Source organism: Theobroma cacao, chromosome 2 (genome assembly GCF_053813885.1).
Source record: "Theobroma cacao isolate CCN51 chromosome 2, ASM5381388v1, whole genome shotgun sequence".
NCBI lineage: Eukaryota > Viridiplantae > Streptophyta > Magnoliopsida > Malvales > Malvaceae > Theobroma > Theobroma cacao.
The window spans coordinates 48,810,051-48,830,646 of record NC_142640.1 but is presented as its reverse complement, the minus strand read 5'-3'; the positions used below and the strand labels follow the sequence as shown (position 1 = coordinate 48,830,646).

The 20,596-nt window shown below is 35.8% G+C and overlaps 3 pseudogenes across 2 annotated transcripts; all 3 read right to left on the bottom strand.

Moving 5' to 3' along the window:
• Positions 1 to 4,250: 4,250 nt before the first annotated feature.
• On the bottom strand, positions 4,251 to 9,219 carry LOC148764378 (receptor-like protein kinase FERONIA pseudogene; annotated as a pseudogene). Of its 2 annotated transcripts, none has more exons than XR_016024574.1 (2): positions 6,674 to 9,218; positions 4,251 to 4,857 (listed from the first exon to the last, which is right to left on the bottom strand). The product of XR_016024574.1 is annotated as a receptor-like protein kinase FERONIA pseudogene, transcript variant X1 (transcript). The 2 variants fall into 2 exon arrangements; XR_016024575.1 differs by lacking the exon at positions 4,251 to 4,857 and adding an exon at positions 4,954 to 5,102 and having other exon boundaries at positions 6,674 to 9,219.
• A 1,344-nt stretch (positions 9,220 to 10,563) lies between these two features.
• Positions 10,564 to 13,446, bottom strand: LOC18610198 (receptor-like protein kinase FERONIA pseudogene; annotated as a pseudogene).
• A 959-nt stretch (positions 13,447 to 14,405) lies between these two features.
• Positions 14,406 to 17,174, bottom strand: LOC18610197 (receptor-like protein kinase FERONIA pseudogene; annotated as a pseudogene).
• Positions 17,175 to 20,596: the final 3,422 nt, after the last annotated feature.

The following is a 20,596-nucleotide window of genomic DNA, read 5'->3' as shown; positions in this document are numbered from 1 at the left end:
CATCAAAATTGAAAATTTTCAAACAAATGTCAAGACTAATGCAGTTTTCAAGCAATTAAGTGAAGAAAGATTTGAATCTTAAGCCCAATTTAGCTGGCATCCAAGATGTTTAAGCCCAGTTATGTTGGCATAAAGGAGTTTAAGCCTAATTTATCTAGCATCCAAGAAGTATAAGTCCAGTTACTTTGGCACGAAGATGTTTAAGCCCAATTTATTTGGCATCCAAGATGTTTAAGTCCAGTTACGTTGGCACAAAAAGAGTTTAAGCCCAATTAAGCTGGCATCCAAGATGTTTAAGCCTAGTGATTTTGGCACAAAAAGAGTTTAAACCCAATCAAACTGGCATACAAGATGTTTAAGCCCAATTATATTGGCATAAAGATGATTAAGCCCAATTTAGCTAGCATCCAAGATGTTTAAGCCTAGCTATGTCGGCACAAAGAGATTTAAGCCCAATTAAGCTGGCATCCAAGATGTTTAAGTCCAGTTACATTGGCACAAAAAGAGTTTAAGCCCAATTAAGCTGGCATCCAAGATGTATAAGCTCAGTTATGTTGGCACCAAAAAGAGTTTAAGCCCAATTAAGCTAGCATCCAAGATGTTTAAGCTTAGCTACATTGGCATAAAGAGATTTAAGCCCAATTAAATTGGCATCCAAGATGTATAAGTCCAATTACGTTGGCACAAAGAGATTTAAGCACAAAGAGATTTAAGCCCAATTAAATTGGCATCCAAGATGTATAAGTCTAGTTACGTTGGCACAAAGAGATTTAAGCCCAATTAAATTGGCATCCAAGATGTATAAGTCCAATTATGTTAGCACAAAAGGAGTTTAAGCCCTATTTAGCTGGCATCCAAGATATTTAAACCCAGTTATATTGGCATCGAGATGTTTAAGCCCACTGTAACTAGCATCCAAGACGTCTAAGCCCAGTTATCTTGGCACGAGAGAATCAAAGTTGCGTAGCCTTCTTTTGAGATGAGGAATAACCTTTTCTTCTAAAACCTCCAGGTAATTTGTTTCAAGATTTCTTCAAAATTACGTAGCCTCATTCTAAGATGAAGAACAACTTTTTCTTCTAAAACCTCTAGGTACATCTTCAAAACCTCCGGATACATTCATAAAACCTTTCCTAAAACCTTCGAGTAATTAGCTTCAAGATTCTTTTTAAGTTACATAGTCTCGTTTTGAGATGAAAAGCTTTTTGATTATTAAAAAAAGGAAAAAAAGATATTTAATTTGATCCAAGGAAGGTGTCTATGTCTTTGCACTATTCTTGATTCTCAAGAATGTACAAAGAGAGGCAACTGTAAACACCCATTTAAAAAAAATAAAATAATCAAATAACATAATAAAAATAAAAATTAAAAAAATTAATTAAAAAATAATAAAATTAAAAAAAAAAAGAACAGAGAAAGGAAAAGACTGAACGTTTGTTCAGCCTCCCTCTCCCATCACCTCAAACTACTTGCCCCGGGCTTGCTTGTGCCAAGAGCCCTGCGATAATCACATGATTGCACTCCTGAGATTGTCTAAAATTTTAGACAATCCGGATCTTTTAAAATGTAGGTAGATTCAACAACAAGGAGAGGAACAAAAAAAACCAGAGAAAACGATAAAAAAAAGAATCCTTCAAAAAACCAAAAACACAAAAACTACCAAAAGTCTTAAGTCTCTAACAGCCAACGATCCCTAGCCACAAGAACTAAAAAAATAAAAAAAAACCATTAGCAAAAACCCTGCAACCAAAATACCTAGCCGCAATAAAAAATACCCTAAGCTTTATAACAACCTTTCTACCCTAGCCACAATAAAAAAAACAAAAAAAAAAATGAAACCAAAAAAAGAAACAAAAATCAACAAAATAGGGAAAGGTAGTAGGCAGATCAGAGTTAATTTTTAGTTCTTTTTTTTCTTTTCGTTGGTTTTTTGGGTGGTTTCAGGAATGGTTTGGGCTACTGGTTGAGAGAGGGGGGAGAAAGTAAAGGGTTTTAGATTTGGGTTTGGAGGTCGGCTGTGAGAAGCTTAAGTTTGATTCGGTCAATTAAAGAAGAAGAGGAGTTTTTGGGTGAAAAGAGAGAGATTTGAGCCGCTGGTGGATGAAAGGAGAGAGAGAAATCTGAGCCGTCGATGGAAGGAAGGAGAGAGGGAGATCTAAGCCGCCGATTGGGGAGTTAGAGAGAAGGAAAAGAACCAGCAGTTAGAGAGAGAAACATAAGAGGGAAAATGAGGAAAGAGGAAAGAAAAGAATTATTTTATACTTAGGGTTTAAAGTGAAACGACGTCGTTTTTGGGAAGGTGGAGTGGTGATCAAAACGGCGTAGTTTTGGAGGTGGAAAGGTTGTGGTTTGTGCACCAAAATGGTGCGTTTTGAAAAGAGGTTGCGCGGGCCTCAGGGAGGCAGTTTAGTTGGAGTAGGCTAGCTATCTTGGGCCGCTTTTAGCCTAGTAAGGTAAATCCTTAATCTTTTATGGATCTGTTTGTGTTTTAGGTTGGTCCATTTTATTTGTTCTAAATTATTTTAGTATAACATTTTAAATTTTTTAGATGATAGTTTAAACTTAGGAAATTAATACAAATAGAAAACATAGAAATAATAAAGCAAAAAATATATTAAAACATATAAAAAATGTCTAGTTATAAAAAGCACTTAAACCTAGGAGAATATTTATTAAATATGTAAGTTTAGGTAAGTGAAATATATATATGTAAAGCAAACAAAATAAATTACTAAATGAAATACGTTTATAGTAATAGATCTAGATAAATAAAAAAATAGAAAGCAAAAAATAATAAAAATAGATAAATGAATAAAGCAAATAGATGATTAAAAAATAGGATAAAATAATTAGTTATTTAATATAGATAAAGTAATCGTTTAAGTTTAATACCGATGATGGGATATTCGTACGGAACGCGAGAAGTCGTAAATTCTGAAAGAATTTCCGTAGCTTAGGAATTTCGATTAAGATTCCACCAGTACGGTGGGAGGGTCCTAATTCGGAATTCTAATGTTCCCAATTTTAAATAAATGAGAATTATATATATTTAATCACCAATTAATAAAAATATATAAAAAATGAGAAATCAATGATAAAAATAAAATTGTTAATCATAATAATAAAAAATGAATAAAATACATATGTATAAATAATAATAACTATGTATAGTCAAAATACGCAATTTAAAATATAAATAAACAAAGTATAGAAATGGTTGTATAAAAACAATAAATAAATGTGAGATATTTTGTTCATGATAAGTAAGCTCAAAGAAAAGTATTAAATAAGAAACGAACATCGAATTTACGAGTATGTCGTGTATCATTGTTACATTGTTAAATGTCATGGCATATAGACATATTTTGTATAAAGGCAGAATCCCGATGATGGAACTTTTCGAGAAAACTTGCGAAGGTGAACTTCATCGGTAAACTCCCTAGGTGAAAAGATACTTCCGAACTCCACCAGTACGATGGGAGGGTCCGGAGAAATATCTTTAATAAAAGGCTTTTACTCGTATTAGGATTTGCATTCATGAAAGCACTGTTTTTACTCACAAACGACTATCTCGATGATGATATTTACCTTGTAAGCTTGCAAAGGCGAGTTTCTAAGGTATTTCTCTAGGTGAAAGAATACTCTCGGATCCCACCAGTGTGATGGGCGGATTCAGAAAGTACGCTCAATAAAAGGTTTTCGTTTGACATTATCTTGATTTTATGCCAAACATTTCACGGTTGCATCATGTGTGTGCCAAACCTGTAAAATATTTTGACGTGATTAATGGAATAAAAGATAAATTAAATAAATAACAATTAAGGAAACATGAGAATAAAATTAATGGGTTAGGATAATATATGATTAAATGGTACTGTTTCTGGAACGGACGTCACAGGGGTGCTAATCCTTCCCCATGCGTAACCGTACTCCTGAACCTAAATCTAAAAGATATGTAGACCAGTTTATCGTTCTTTCGGCGGATCAAAAATTAATTTTAGATTTCGTTGAGTAAGACAAAATAGGGTGGCCAATCACACCTAAAAAAATATTAGTGGCGACTCCCCAAATCCCTCCACGACTGGCGGTTGGGTTCTCGGACCCGCACGTTACGACAGTCATCTAAATACTTAAGCACATTTAATCGGTGATCAATCAATTAAATGGACAATCAATTCAGACTTTGAGTAAACATCAAGATTTGTATTAAGACTAAGCAACCAACCAAACAATATCCAAACTACATAATATAGTTAACCATAATCCTAGATTAATGGGTTTAGCTCAACATTTCACAAAGAAGAGTACACAATACAGCAAACAAGAGCATTGTTTTACAAAATGAGATAGAGAGAGAAAGATTCAAATCTAGAGAGAAAGAGATGTTCTATTTCAGCTTTACAAGCTCCAGCCCTTGAATCTTTTTCTCTTTCCCGTTTTTGCTTCAGCCTCTTCTTGCCTAAAGTGTCTCCCCCGAATCTGTCTTTTTTTTCTGTGAAAAAATTCTATTTATAGTCCCCTCTTCATTCAGCCTTGACTTAGGATCTCGAGCCTAGAATATTTCTCTTTTCTGACGTGTTCTCGTTGCAGCGAGTTTGGAATCTCGCTGCAACAAGCTAAAAGCTGACTTGGCGTTGCAATGTTCTTCATTTTCACTGCGACGAGATTGGATTCTCGCTGCAACGAAAATCCTTTTACCTCTTTGTGCCCTGTTCTCGCTACAGCGAGAAACTCTCTGTCTGGACATCTTTGCTGCTGCACTTTGAGCTTTCTGCTACCATGTTCTCCTCCTTCAAGTTGCCTCGTGCAGAGTTGTTATGATTCTCACTTTCAGCTTCTCTTTCGGCTCCAAGATTCCTTCAACATTAAAAGGTTCAATAGTCAGAGGTTGATTTAAGAGATTTTTGAAAAGAAATGAAGCTAAAATTATCTAAAGGACACTAGACACCCTAAGAGTTAACTTATCTTAAAAAGTATGAAAATTTGCTAAGGATTATGCTGAAAATTAAAAGAATAAGTACAGTTCATGCTCCAAAAAGTACCTTATGATAACTTTACATAATAGAGTTATCACATTCCAAGCTGCAAAACAGTGTTGTAAACTGCAATAACAATGACAATGACAAACATATATAAAACTTTCAAACCACGATTCAAACTAAAATGAAGAGTAGATTACTTTTTCAAATTATAATATGTAGTTAAACTTTAAAACCCAAATTTGCAAGCCAAGTAAGATGTTGAACTAAGCCTAAGAGAATTGAAACAACAATTTTATCATATTTTTTCCTGTTACATGAGTTATCTGGCATCCATAATTCCACATAATGTCTGAATCCCAGTTCTTCGGTACTCTATTGGTGCATGAAACATTGGTCTAGATGCTCTGTTTTTTTTTGTTTACTATGCTAGTTTTATCTGGCAATTCTTTCAGAAAAGGTTTCTTGCATCTTCTCTATCCTTTTAAAAGGTAATTGTCTCAGGAGTTTAGATTGTTTAAGAAAGGAAAAAGAAATGAACCAAAGGAAAGGTTAAAATTTGCAAATTACATGGAAAAGATAGTTCAAGTGTTTTCCTTATGAAATCATTCTAGCACTATTGCCAAATACTGCTTTGAAAATATACTTTGGGAAACACCTTAACTAGAGCAAATATGACTTTTACAATTTACATTTAGTCTCTAGTTTGAGTATTAATAGTGTTGGTGCAAAGAGGATTTATACGGTATTCAAGAATAGGCAAAATTGACTTTAAGGTGAGCCTTTAAATAGACGTTATCTTTAAAACTTATTTTGCCCTCACCACTTGGTATGCAAAGGGGAACAATGCGAATAGTCTTAAGAATACAATGAAGCCAACGTCTAACTTCGTCTTGCACTTAACGAGAGTAGATCGCTTGATACATCCAAGAGTTTACAAAGTTGTTTGGCCTTAGAGCCTACTTTCTGCAGCAAGTAGATTACAAGGAATTTGGAAGCTTTTGTAGATGATGAGAACTTAAGTGTTTATGTTTATAAAACACAACACTTTTCTTTACTCTTGACTTTTCTGTTCTTGTTTTGTTCTGAATTTTTGGTGTGTCAAATGGTTGGCAACAAGCCCTTTATATAGGTTTTCAAGTGTTTCTTTTTTAAGGACACAACCTTTTCATAAAGATACTTTTTGTCTAAAAAACATATCTACATTGTTGCCAGACATAACTTTTGGATAAATGTATTGTTTCAATAATCATCTTATGCAAAGATAACTATTCATTCCATAAATTATAACTTTTGAGTTAAAACTTGAAACAATAACTTTTCACATTTAACTTTTGAGCCATGGTGTCTTTTCAATACATCTCATAACTTTTAGATGTTATTTTTCAAGAGACATAACCATTCATATGAAAACCTGCCTATTATCTAATAGATATATTATGTCACTTTACGTGACATAACTTTTGAGCTAATGATAGTTTTTCATCATGTGACATAACCTTTAATTTTGGAAATACACCAACAAATAGCACATGAAATCTCTTCAATTTAAAACTTGCAGAACAATTCTATGTATAGTAGGAAGAAATAGGTAAAACTTCAGTTTTCCAATTTATTTTGTTTCACAAATGAATTTTCTGAGTTGCAGAGACAGCACAACAGGTTTTAGAATTAGCAAAAGCATGAATACAAACCTCTTAACGTCCAATTGGAACAATGATCTCTGAAAACTCAGCACCTGGGGTTGGATCAGAATTACCAGTTGGTAAGCATCGTTGACTATCTATTGTTGGAGGCAAATTATCGCCGATTCCCTCGTTGGCCCTGCCTTGAAGGCTTTTGGCTTCCAACAAGGAACACTTGTGCTCCTGTTGCCATGCCAGCTCCAAGTTGCACAATACCTCTCCCATACTTGGCCGGTCACTTCCCTTGTCTGCCAAACACTTCCTTGCAATAGCTGTGAATGTCTGAAAGCATTCAGGGTTAATCTGTCCTAGTAGGGAAGGGTCAATGCTCTGATCCAGGGTCCCCATTTGATAACAATGGATAGCCCACTCAGCCAAATTTACCTTGTCATGCTCTTCTTCACTTTCAACCAGTGGAAACACAGCAGGTCTAGCAAATAGTACCTCGAATAGTACCACTCCAAATGAGTACACATCAGATTTTTCAGTCAATCTTCGACGGCGATAATATTCTGGATCTAGATATCCAAAACTGCCCTTGACCAATGTACTTACATGAGTTTCAGCTTCTGTCATCATATTTGGTCCAATTTTTGACAACCCAAAATCTGAGACCTTGGCCACCCAATTTTCATCCAAAAGGATGTTAGTGGTTTTCACGTCACGGTGAATGATAGTCTGCTTTCCTCCTGTGTGAAGATAGTGCAATCCCCGAGCTGCACCAATACAAATCTTTAGCCTCTGCTTCCATGGAAGTGGTGTTTTCTTGGTGTTGTAAAGGTGGTCGCGTAGAGTACCTCCAGCCATAAAATTGTAGACAAGAATCATTTCATCATCTTCCATGCAACAGCCGATCAAGGATACTAGGTGGCAGTGCCGCAGCTTAGAAAGTGTGGTGATTTCAGTTTGGAACTCGTTTAGTCCTTGGTGTGAATTGGGATTTGCACGCTTTATAGCAACCATGGTGTTGCCTATGCCATCAATAATACAGCCCTTGTACACCTTTCCAAACCCCCCTGAGCCAAGTAATAAAGCATCCGAGAAGTTGTTGGTCGCTAACTTTATCTCAGCAAGAGAGAAGTGCGGGCAGTGCTCTGACGATGGTAAATATGTAACCCTTCTTTTCCGTTTTAAGTAAGAGCACCGTCGTGATTTGAAAGGTGAAAGGAGGAGGCAACCATAGCATACAATAGGTATTACAAAAAGCCCTGCTGCTAATACCTTAATAATCGTATAGATAGCCGGATTAATATCAAAAGATGAGGTATCAGATAAGGTATCAAATACCTTTCTTGCTTTGAATGGATTAGGTCCTGCAAGAGAGTTGCTATCATCAGATAGTTTGAAGATTTCTAACCCATTCAAGATTGGCACACTAAGAATTGCACTTTTATTTTGTTGAATGGCAATTGTTAGAAACATTATCCTGTGGTGTTTTCCTGAGAAATTCACAAGATAATCTCTATAGATGGAAACTCCCAGCTTCTCAGTTAAGTTGATTTCTGCATGATCAGGACTATAAATATGAACAACCATTTGATTCTCTTCCATAAAATACGTGCTATTGTGCATATACAAATGAAGCCTAATGAGGTAACAGAAGCCAGAATCTACAGGAACTGACCAGGTTAGGTTATCATCAGGAATTAATGTCTTTCTAGCTGTGGAATAGACTTCCTTTGGGGCAGTGTATGCTTGCACCTCAGAACCGAAGTTAATTTCTGCTTTCTTGAAGTGAATAATATCTGTGTTAGGAAGCAGATAACCTTGGTCCCCAGACCAAGAACGAGACATGCCACTGCCAGTATCATGGTTACCAGAGATGGGCGAACCGCCCACGTTCACCCGATAAAAAGTCTCAAGAGCTGTGTAGTTCATAGAGTAAGATTGATTAGGATGTCCAATGAGTGGCAGTCGCAGATCTCCTATGTAAAGCTTCGGAGGCACCGAAACGACCTCAATCATGTTAACAAAGCCATAGGCATCAGAATAATCTGACGATGGGGTGAACAATATATTCAATACATGGCCTTCTACAGGAACACAGTATTCCTTGATGATATGCTCAACATCAAAAGCTCCTTTAGAGTAGGAAGACTTGGAAATAGATAAAAGAGTGTAGCTGCCGATGCTAACATTAAACAATGCTTTTGAAAGGTTTAAGCTTGGATAAGAGATTGGATAAAAATGAAGTCTTACAAATACGGGACCAGGGGAGACGGTGAATGTGCTATTGGATGGTATTGTAAATATGCAAGCAGAAGTTTTTAAAAGTTCAAGGTTGCCAGGATTGGACATTGATACCCGAGATAAAATCGGTCTTCCCATCTTGGACTCGTCGAACTGGATATCAGGTGACATGGTTGTGGATGAAGCACAGCTTAGGAACTCTGACAAGCCAGGGACTATGAGATGGAACAAGAAGAAGAGACTGAGAAACATAATTATCAAGAAAATTGGATTTCAAAGCCTAATCTATCTGTTTGTGGATGCCAAAGCCTCAAGGTAGTAGGAAACCATGGTACTCCAATATCGGTGGTAAACAAAATTAGTTGAAGAAAGAAACATTAAAGGTTGGAGTTCTATGCCCTGTGGATAACTCATACAAATGGCGTTGACTGTCAATGTCAGATTTAGAAAGCAGAAAAGGAAAGAACTAAACAGGGTCTGACCGTGCTTCCCACTAATATTATGAAAAGAAAAGTTATTTTTTATTAATTATACATGTAATCTTTGCACTATATCAAATTATTTGATTTAATCTTTCTACTATCACATACTTTTAAAATTTGTTAACGTGAATTCAATGGTTAACACCTCTAAAATTTTTTATACATTAAAATTGTTAACTTGACATTTAATCAAGATGATGTGACATTGATTAAAATGGTATTACATTGACTAAGTCATAGTAGGAATTTCCATGTTGCTATTGTGTTGACCTACGTTATGGTACCGTTGATCGCTGCCAACAAGTCATTTTGTGTTTTTAAAAATTGATAATAATTATTTTAACAAATTTTGAAAGTATAAAAGACTTGATTTATATAAATTATAATAAAAAGATTAAATCCAACATTTAGATAGAGTATAAGCATTAAATATATAATTTGATTTTTTTTTTGTCTTTGATATGAATGATAAAAAATAGAGGAAAAGAAAGAGGTTAGAGATAAAATTATAAATAATATTGTGAATTTAAGTTGAATAAATTTTTTTCCTACTTTCGAAAAGAAAATGGATTTAGAAAGAAGGAGAAAATACAAATTCATTCATTTTTCTTTTCTTCTACTATTTCTCTCTTACCAAACAAAAAAAATTATGAAAAAAAAAGTAATTTTTCCATCCTTCCTTTTTCTCTCCTACCATACACAATTTATACATTGTTTAGATCTTCAATCGAGTGTATGTAACTAGATTATTACAAAAAAAATAACTATAGGACACTCCTTTCAAAAAGAAAATGCAATCTGATAATAGGATAATCAACTCTTGAATGTAATTAAAAGAGTATAATTTACATCTAAATTCAATCAGGATAGAGACATACAAGTAGTTGCTAGCTTGGCATAAGATCCTTAAAGAGCAGAAGGAGATTGGGCCATAGAGCTCCAATGGGCTAAGCAAAGGCTCAAGGACTAAGCTCTGCTGTCTGCTATCTTTAGATTAGCCCGGAGCGCTTATAGTTACCTCATACAAAGGAATAATAGGGTTATTAAGTCAGAATGGTGTTCTGCATAATATATGAAAAAGATCATGCTAGATCAGGTGAAAATCAAGATAACTTTTGATTGATCGATTTCACCTTTATTTGATCATTTTCTCGACACAAATACTTCTAGTTTTAGTCAGTTAGAACAAAGGGTTTATTGCAAGTTAGATATGGATGCAGAAAATAAGTAATTTTCCTCTCTTTTATTTTGGGAATGTACACATCACAAAGCCTTCCTTGTTGCATGATTGTTCCAGGTTTCTTTACGATCCTTCTTAAGGCCAACCTAAATGTAAATTAATTAGTTGCAGTGTGAAGTAGATGCTGATTTTCCTGACAGAGGAATAGCAGATATCCAAATTAGATTCGGAGAGGAATGATATATTATTGTTCCTTCCTGGCAATATCTATAGAACATGATGCAGCAGGCTCCATCAACGTCCAGTAGGAATAATAATATCAGAGAATTCTATCCCTGGTGTGGGATCCGAGTCACCAAAGCAGAAGGGTCGTCCACCACCTAGGGTTAGAGATAATTCACCAGTCGAGGTCTTGTCTGCCACATAATAATCGGTGTTCTGCTTGTGGAAGTGGTTTCTTTCCTGTTGGTGCAGCAAAGCCTGCTCCAGATTCCACAACACATCTCCCATTGTTGGCCTTTCACTACCTCTATCAACTAAACACTTGCTTGCTAGTTGCTATATCTGTGTATGTCTTCCAACACATCGGATCAATTTTTCCTCGTAGATATGGATCGATTATCTGATCAAGGGTCCCTGATTGAAATCAATGAATGGCCCCCTCAGCTAAATTCACCTTCTCATGCTCGTCCTCTCCATTTTCTGCCACTGGTAACGCAGCTGGCCTAGCACATAATACCTCAAACAGCACCATCCCAAATGAATAAACATCTGATTTCTCAGTCAACTTTCGACGCCTGTAATATTCAGGATCCAAGTACCCAAAACTTCCTTTCACTGCTGTACTAACATGAGTGTTTGATTGTGTGAACAAGTTGGGGCCAATTCTTGATAGCCCAAGGTCTGAAACCTTAAGCGACCAAATTCTCATCTAACAATATATTGGTGCTCTTCACGTCACGGTGAATAATGGTGTAGTTTGCCCCTGTATGAAGGTAATGCAGGCCTCGAGCTGCAGCAATACAAATTCTGAGCCTCTGCTTCCATGGAAGTGGAGGTTTGTCAGTCTTGTAGAGATGATCACGTAGGGTGCCCTGAGCCATATAATCGTAAACGAGTATCATTTCTTTGTTTTCCAACCAGTACCCGACTAAAGAAACTAGATGTCCATGCCTTAGCTTTGAAAGCATGGAGACTTCATTTTGGAACTCATGTAAACCTTGGTGAGAATCTGGATTTGCACGTTTTATGGCGACAGGTGCAGCACCACCCTCTATGATTCCCTTGTAGACCTTCCCAAATCCACCTGCACCTATTAGTAAATTGTTTGAGAAGTTGTCAGTAGCAATCTTCATCTCTGCAAATGAGAAACATTGACAGGTATCTGATGTTTGTTTCTGCATGAAAGCTTTTCTTTGCTACTCTAATTTAGATGGTAGAAGTGGAATCAATAGAGATGGCCACAAATCATCTGGGAGCTGTAAGAAAACCAAACATAGAAGAACTAATACCATGTCAAAACCCATAAAACTCCATAAAGCAATCACCAGCTTGATATCCTCATATTCAGATGATCTGGGAAACTTCTGATCATGACCATCGTTTGTTCCAAATGGATAAGGTCCAGCAAGATTGTTGGAGAGGTCAGATAATTTGAATATTTCCAACCCATTTAAAATTGCTAACCCAGATATATCATCTGGTTCATTAAGGATCCCTATTGCAACAGAGAGATGTTTGATGCCTTCGCTATGCCTAGAGAAGTTTACAATGTAGTCTTTGTATATAGGAATACCAGCACCATGACTCCAATGGAGCACATCTGCGTGGTCCTCAACAGCGTGATTGTTGATAGAGATGCGGAAAACTCCTTCATTTGCTTCAGTCCACCCTGAAATATCACAGAAGTGAAGCCTAACGAGGTAGTAGAAACGAGAATCAACAGGGAAGGACCAGTTTGCAAAGCTACCCTCAGTTGTAACTATCCTGGCAGAAGCATTAACCTTCTTGGGAGCTGTATATGCTGGCATCAAGGAGCTGAAATTAATTGCAACTTCTGATTCTATGGTCCTTGTACTGCTTTCATCACTTGTCAGATAGCCTGCATCTTCTATCCAGAAACGAAACATACCAGTATCTTCTTTTGGGGAAATTGAATCTCCACCCATGTTCACTCGGTGCATCATCTCAAGGGCTCTAGAGTTTTGAATATAATACCCACGAGAAGGATATCCAACAAGAGGAAGTGGAAAATCCTCTTTTATGTAAAGAATTGAAGGCATTGAGACAACCTCAATCTTGTTCACAAAAGCATAGGACTCAGAGATATGCAATGATGGGGTGAATGTCACATTCACCACTTGGCCAACTATGATGATGCAAAATTCTCTAATAGCATAATCAACGAGTAAATTGTGTTTGGAGAACTTGGAAGTGCCTAAGAGAGTGTAACCAGCCACACTGACAGAGAATAATGCCTTGGATATGTCCAAGATTTCATGTTTTATCGGTTGGAAATGCAATTGGATGAACTTTGGGCCAGTAGAGACAGTAAATGTGTAAGTGGTTTGTTTCCGGAAGATGCAAGGGAGAGTTTTTTGGTATTGGAAGATGTGTGAATCTATATTATAAATCCTAGTTACCACTGAAGAATCATACTTAAATTCACTGGGAGAGCTTGACATCTTTACACTAGATGGGAAAATTGATGAGGAACAGTCCAGAGAGATGGAATCTGTGGGGACATAAGATGGTATGCTAGCAGAGATGGGAGCTATGGCTATCAGCAAGAAACTAAGGAAGAATGTCAATATTTCTGCAAAGAGCAATGACCTTATATCTGTGGTTTTCCTCTTTGACAGGATGGAATACTTTAGATTGAGAGCACACTTCATCAGGTGGTAGGTATAAGGAAGGAAGCTGGATAACATTGTTTCAGATTTGCGACAAAATGTTAATAATCCAGGCTTCTACTATATACTATATATGCTTATGTTGTTTCACTTGTTTGCATTTTTATTAAATGGTGGAACATGATACATTCCCACTGAGAGCATGACACACGAGGTGGGGCAAAAAGAAAGTTGTTGAAGTCAATGGCTGACTCTTCTGCTGTGATACTGTTTCAATCTTAGTTGCATGCTTCTAGCAGTGATCATTTGTAGCCTTTTGTAATATGTTTAGTTGAGATTTTTGTGTTCATCATTATTTTAAAAGACAATTGTACTTGGAAGCAATTGCAAGTGGTGTATGACCCAAGATAACTCTGCTTTGTGAAAACTTGTGTGTCCTTTACTCTGCATAAAACTCTCTTCCTTTTTATCACGTTTTTTCTGCATCTTTAAGTGCAGTTTGTGTGCCCTTTAGATTGCAGAAACTCTCCCCCCTCTTCATTAGATTTTCTCTGCAATCTTCAATGTAGTTTTGAGAGCAGTGTGTAACTGCCTCTCCAACAAAAGTTCCCTAAGTGAAAGTCCTGTTTGATCTTTCTTCTTCTTCTACTTCTGCTTTTATTGAGTAGATTCAAATTATTTTTCATGTTAATCGAGTATTTGTATTTGTGTTATGATATGATCCTACTTAAACTTACAAATTTTTCTTTCTAATTTCTAGTAAAACATTTATGCACGATTTCATTAGCAGGGAATGAAACATTCTTAAGAAAATAGAGACATTTCCAGCTTGCAATTCTGATAAAAAAAATAAAGCAGTAGATAAGAACACACCTAAGAACAACAATTCTGATAGATAGAAGTGCTGTCTTGTAATTCAACTAAAGCTGTTTCCCCATTTTATCTACCTCTGCCATAATATTCTGATCACGTGCATTCAATTTGAACTGTAGAAAGTGGCATGCAAAATGATGTTTTTTAGACTAAAAAACAAGGAATGACCAATTTGTTGTTTTTTCCTTTGACAGGGACAACAGCAATAGATGCAGTATCCGTTTTGTGGGTTTGCCAGGTCCATGGTCCAAAAATGCTAGTTGCTTTGCTGAGTATAATTAATATAATCAACTCTAAGCTAATATGGTTCCTTTTTTGCTCTATTATTTAAGTATTTGCAATGACTTCAATGAGCCTTTTCAGCACTAAACTTTAAATGAATTTCACCGGCCTGCACCAAAGAACTCAAGTCCGAGCATCAAATTTGAGTTGCTGTGTGAAACGATGTCCTTAGCTGATCCATTTGAGTTTTCAAACCCCTGAAATTGCAGCTGCTGCGCCAACTCTAGGCTGCAAAGCACCTCGATCATGGATGGTCGATTCACCCCTTGATCTGCCAAGCACTTCTCGGTGATCTCTATGAACTTTGTAAGAGATGCAGGCACAATCTTTCCTTTTAAATGTCGATCCACAAGTAGATCAACCGTACTTTTCTCGAGGCAAGTCAATGCCCACTGAACCAAGCTTTCATGAGGATTAGCAGTACCCCGATCAGTCTCCTCGTTGTCTCTTGCAGCCGTTGGATTCATGGCTGGCCTTCCAGAAAGTACTTCCAACAGCACCACTCCAAATGAAAACACATCAGATTTTTCTGTCAAATTTTGCTCAGGATCCAGGTATCCTATGGTACCTTTCGTTTTGGTGCTAAAACGGTTATAGGAAAATCCTGAAATTTTGGCCATCAGGTTCTTATCTAATTGGATGTTGGTGGTCTTGATTTCAGCAGGGATAAGTGGGTGTGACGAAGCAGAGTGGAGGTAGTGTAAGCATCTTGCTGCTCCAGTGCAGATATCAAGCCGCTGGTTCCAGGAGAGAGGGGATTGCTGCCTTTGATCAGCAAAATGAAGATGCTCAAGGAAGGTGCCATTAGGCATGTATTCATATACGAGGATCATCTCATGGTCTTCCTTGCAGTATCCGATCAACGGGACAATATGTTGATGGCGAAAATGATAATGCATCCTTATCTCTGCATCAAATTTATGTAACTCTTGTTTTGAAATTGCCTGAGTTGCTCGATGGATAGTGACTGCAGTGCTCCCCTCGTCAATGTAACCTTTGTAAACCAGACCAAATGCGTCACTGTCAATAATCTTTGCCTCATCAAAGTTATTAGTTGCCTTTTTGATTTCACCGATGGAAAAAGAGCGATTGCGCAATGAGTTTCTGGTAATCTTCTTTGTCCTTTCTGTTTTTCTTTTAAGCAGAAACACAATCAAGAAAAGGCAAAGGGCTATTGCAAGAACAATAACAATCGAGATGCCAGCAATAGTAAGTATTTCTTTGTTTGAACTTTCGGATGATCTGGAACTGGAAGTTGGTTCATCTCCATGAGTGCTAGATTCATTACTGACTGAAGGGTTGAGTCCAGCAAGGTTTCCATCATTATTGCTCACTTTGAATATCTCCACTCCGTTTAAGATGGCATCGTAGTACTGAGGCTTAGATCGGAGGTTGGGGTGTAACTCCAACCATAGGTCCTGCTTCCCAAGAGAAGTTAGTTTCGGAATCAACACAGTATAGTCCCGATATAAAGGAATACCATTCCCCTGACTCAATGCAATGACATCTACTCCACTTTCCACTATTTGATTATTGATGAATATGTCAAAGACCCTCTGGTTTATCTTTGTTATCTTCCCGTCAATCTCACAGAAATGGAGCCTGACAAGATACATGAAGCTAGAGTCAACAGGAAAGAACCAGCTTAAATTGTAATTTTTGTTGATCTGAGAAAAGGAACCCATCGAACGGGCTGTATCGTATACTACTTTTGGAGCTGTGTACGCTGGTACTTCTGGCGGATATGTGATTGAAACATCTAAACCATAATTCGCTAGCCCAACAGCAGATCCGAAGAGGTAAGTCGAATCGATTGTCCAACTACGGGACATCCCGGTATCTTGATTCGGAGGTATGCTTTGGCCTCCCACATTAACTCGATACATAGTCTCCATTGCAGTACTGTTTCCAGACACATTGTTGCCTTGATTGTAGAGATTAAGTGGCATTGAAACAATTTCAATCCCATTCAGAAAAGCATAACCATCAGAAGCATTTGTAGAAGGGCTAAATGTTAAGTCTAGCGTATGATTTTCGACATGAACAATGAACTCTTTGAAAAAATATGCTGACTTCATGTACCTGGCAGTGAGGTAGGCACTAAAGTTTCTTAGGAGAGTGAAGTGACCAGCAGTGACTGAGAGAAAAGCTTTAGAGGCATTGAGGCTCATGTAAGAATCGTCATAGAAGTGAAGGCGAATGAATTTTGGCCCTGGGGAGACATTGAAGCTGTAAGTAAACTGGGAGTGGAAGAGCCTAGCAGTCATGTAAGGGACTTCAGGCACTGATGTCCCTGCAGAAGAGGCTCTAGACACTGTGAAGCTGCTATCCGGATTAGAAGCGACAAAATGTGATCTAATATCACTGCTCCAATTCCGGCCATCATAAGATACAGCTTGTGAAGCCAAAGAGCCACAGTCGAGAAGAATATTTTCTAATGGAAAATAAGCAGATTCATCTGCGGAAACATCTATTTTTTGACAGTGGAGAAAATGGAGATACAGACAGATGAAAGTGTACAGGGGCTTCAGGGTAACAACAATCATTCTGCTTGATTTTCCTTCCTCCATGTATGCAAAGTTAGATAGGATGCACTGTCTCTACTCATTTCATGAATATATCAACAATCTTTTCTGATTAAAAAAACCACAAAGTCTTCATGTACATATGGTTGTCAAATCAAGTATTTTGCAACAAAGTTTCTCTGATAAGGAATTAATCTCCATATTAGCAAAGGGTCCATGTCGTTCCAGTTGTTCAGCAGCATAAGATCTTGCATACCACCGTCGACAGGATTGTTTTGCAAGAAAGTGGACGCCGGATTGCTTACAAGGGCCTATTTCTGCTAAGCTCCAGCTCATACTTTGATTATCGCCTAATAAAAACACACCTATATTACTGGCAAAATGACTTTTTGCGAAGAATTTGACTGTGCTTGGTCAGCAATGGCTCTAGATTCTCTAGAATTGCTATTAAAAAAATTATATTTCCAAGTTCCCAAACACCATAGAAATAATTTTTTTAGTTGGAACATATCATAGTTTGTGTCAATTGAGAAGATTTTAAAAGAAATTCAAGCTACTGCATCTGTATGGTTCTACCCTTTGTTTCTTTACACTTTTCAGATGTTCTTTCCAATTGATCCTTCCCATTTATTTATTCTACCAAATCCTGGTGAGATTTTATCGACCCTTTTGCTGGTTGTGTTTTATCCAGAATCAAAAGGAAAAGAAGAAAACAAAAATGATAGCATGACTGAGTCAACCACAGAGAACCCTCTTCCAGGGCTTGGAACTTCCGAACTTCTTGCTCTTACAGTGTTATTTTCTTTGTCCGAGATATAATGCATTACATTCTCATATTAACATCTGGTAAATATCACTGCAATGCGAAATTCGGGCTTCCTCAAATATGGGTGCACAAAGTTCTGGGGTGCTGTTCACTGTGGTTATGATGATGACTCAAACCCGTGGAATATTGGCTGCAGTTACATGTTTTGCCTCCTGTTGCTTCGTGGCAAGCTTTTGGACCAAAAACCAAGTTTTGGTTAAAATGTTCAGCTAATGCTGATGGGAGCAAAGCAGATAAAGAATAGTCATTCTATAAAAAAAAAAAATTCAATGTTTGAACTTTGAACCCAGTTTTGTCTTTCTGCTTCCAAAGACCAAGGCTATCTATGTGGCCATGTGTTTCCATCTGTGTCATTTTCATTTTGAATGCCAGCTGCTACAACTAGCAAACTGTCAAAGACTTCCAGTTACTAGAAGTTGAACATAAAAATATTCCTCTTCAGAATTCAATACCCAGATTGCCCACGGGGCTCTGACTCACCTTTCATGGGTGAAAACAACACTTAGGATTGGCTCAAACTGAAGTGTACAATTGAGAGCCCGACTCATCAAACAAACGACAGCCCACTTGCCTTGACCGTTGTATAGGAGGCCCACCAGCAATTAATGCAACTTTTTCCAAAATAGAATAATTTGAATTATTTGATTTGATTAAGTAAAATTAAAATATTTTATAATCTTCAGATAATAAATATAAAATTAATACTTGTCAAAGGTTTGAGTAGAATTTGGATAATAATCTCAAGATACTTGTTATCCGAATTTCATCATAAATAATTAATATTAAATTTTCGTTTTTTTTTCTTTTTTTAATTTATAAATTTCTTACCATTAATGTAATACTTACTAAAATTTATTTAATTATTTTAAATATAATTTTAAATTTTAATTTATTTTTTATTAATTTAATTTTTTTTATAACATACATAAAAATTTATCTAAAATTTATTTTAATTGGGTATTTGAGAAGTTCGAATATTTAACGATTAATGTTTAAGATATTTGGATACGGATAACAAATCCAAAATTTAATTGGATATTTATAGAGTTTAGGTATCTTATCAAACAATAAAGATGGAGGTAGTACACTTAAAAAATTACTGATACTTACCCTTTGATATTCCTAGTTCTCTCCCAATCTATTATCTTGCCAATCCCATACAAGATATAGATGTAAAAAAAAAAATGATAACAATAAGTTGTTAGAATCTTATTTAGATAACTTTAGGCTATGTTTGTTCGGTTGATATTTTTATTTTTTTGTTTATTGCTATTTATCTTTGATTTTTTTTCCTTTTTGTTCATTTAAAATAAAAATAAAAGTATCAACCAAATGGATCTTTAATGATTAAGATTATATATACTACCACATCCATTTAATTTTTCTAACAATTTAGCATTGCCAAAATTAAAGTGCACACATTCTTCCATCTCTTTTACATTTCAAAACTATATTCTCATTTCTTTTTTAAAAATTTAGAGTTCCTTTTTGTTATAATAATCTGGTTTTTTTTTTTTCATTTCCTTACATTGTGATGAGTTGTTACATTATAAACTATCAAAAACAATATTGTAAATTTTCTTAAAATTTAAACCATAAAAACCTACAATTACATGTCAAATAATTTTGAAATGAAAGAAGTAAAATATTCTAAATACAAAGGAGATGTGCATCTGCATGGGAGCCCACTAAGAACATAGAATCCTTCTTGTTCTTCTTGTTTTAGTTAGTTCAAGCCATATTCCTATAACATAATGGGAAAATTGTACCTTCTGGGTCTACCTATACCATGACATCCACATTATACAAATCTCTGAAGTAAAAGATTACTAAAAAACATTTACTTTGATTGCTCATAATTTTTCAAGTAGGATTAATATTATTCTTGTTCTATGAAAATGAATTAATCATTATGGCTAATTAGCCATCAATTGGGTAAAGCAAGTGATTAAATTTATATGTTTACATGCAATGACGAATTTCGGATTTTGAATTTAGGATTTTACATGAGAAGTAATTAAAGGGTAATTATAAGAGTAATCATACACTATATATATATATATATATATATATATATATATATATATATATAAAGTTTTGTACATATAATAATAAAAAAAATTAAAAATTGAGGATTGGTGGCTACCACCACCCATTCCCCCTCGGTTCTACCTTTATTTACATGTCATGCATGATTCTTGATTTGAATATATATTAAACGTGTATGTCGTTTCGTAGAATATTTTCTCTAATCATTGTATCTTCTTAAAAGGTGAGAGTGTAGGTAGGTAAAGTTGAAATCTTTGTTCTCTAATTTACACCTTGTAAGTTTGTAACTCTTCACCCCACCTCCCAAGGCAGAGTAGGAAAAGAAAAATTCTAAGAATTGGAAATTAAACTCAGAAGAGACTGAAACGATTTTCTATTCTTTACCTAACCTTTGACTTAATAAAAAATGTTTGAACATTAGCAATCCCAATCCTATTGTCATCTGAAGTTTCGTTGAATTGCCTTTGTCTGCATGAATTTCGTAGTAGTTTTAATTTTCAATGTATAATTATTATTTTATGCATTGGTAGGAGAGGTTTCGAAGTCTAAAAATAGGTTAGAGTTATCACATGTTCATTTAATAATTATATTAATTTCTCTTATTATAGTTCAATAGACATGCGACAACTTCTCTAAATTTATCTACCATCAAACTTTTTCATGATAACAAAAA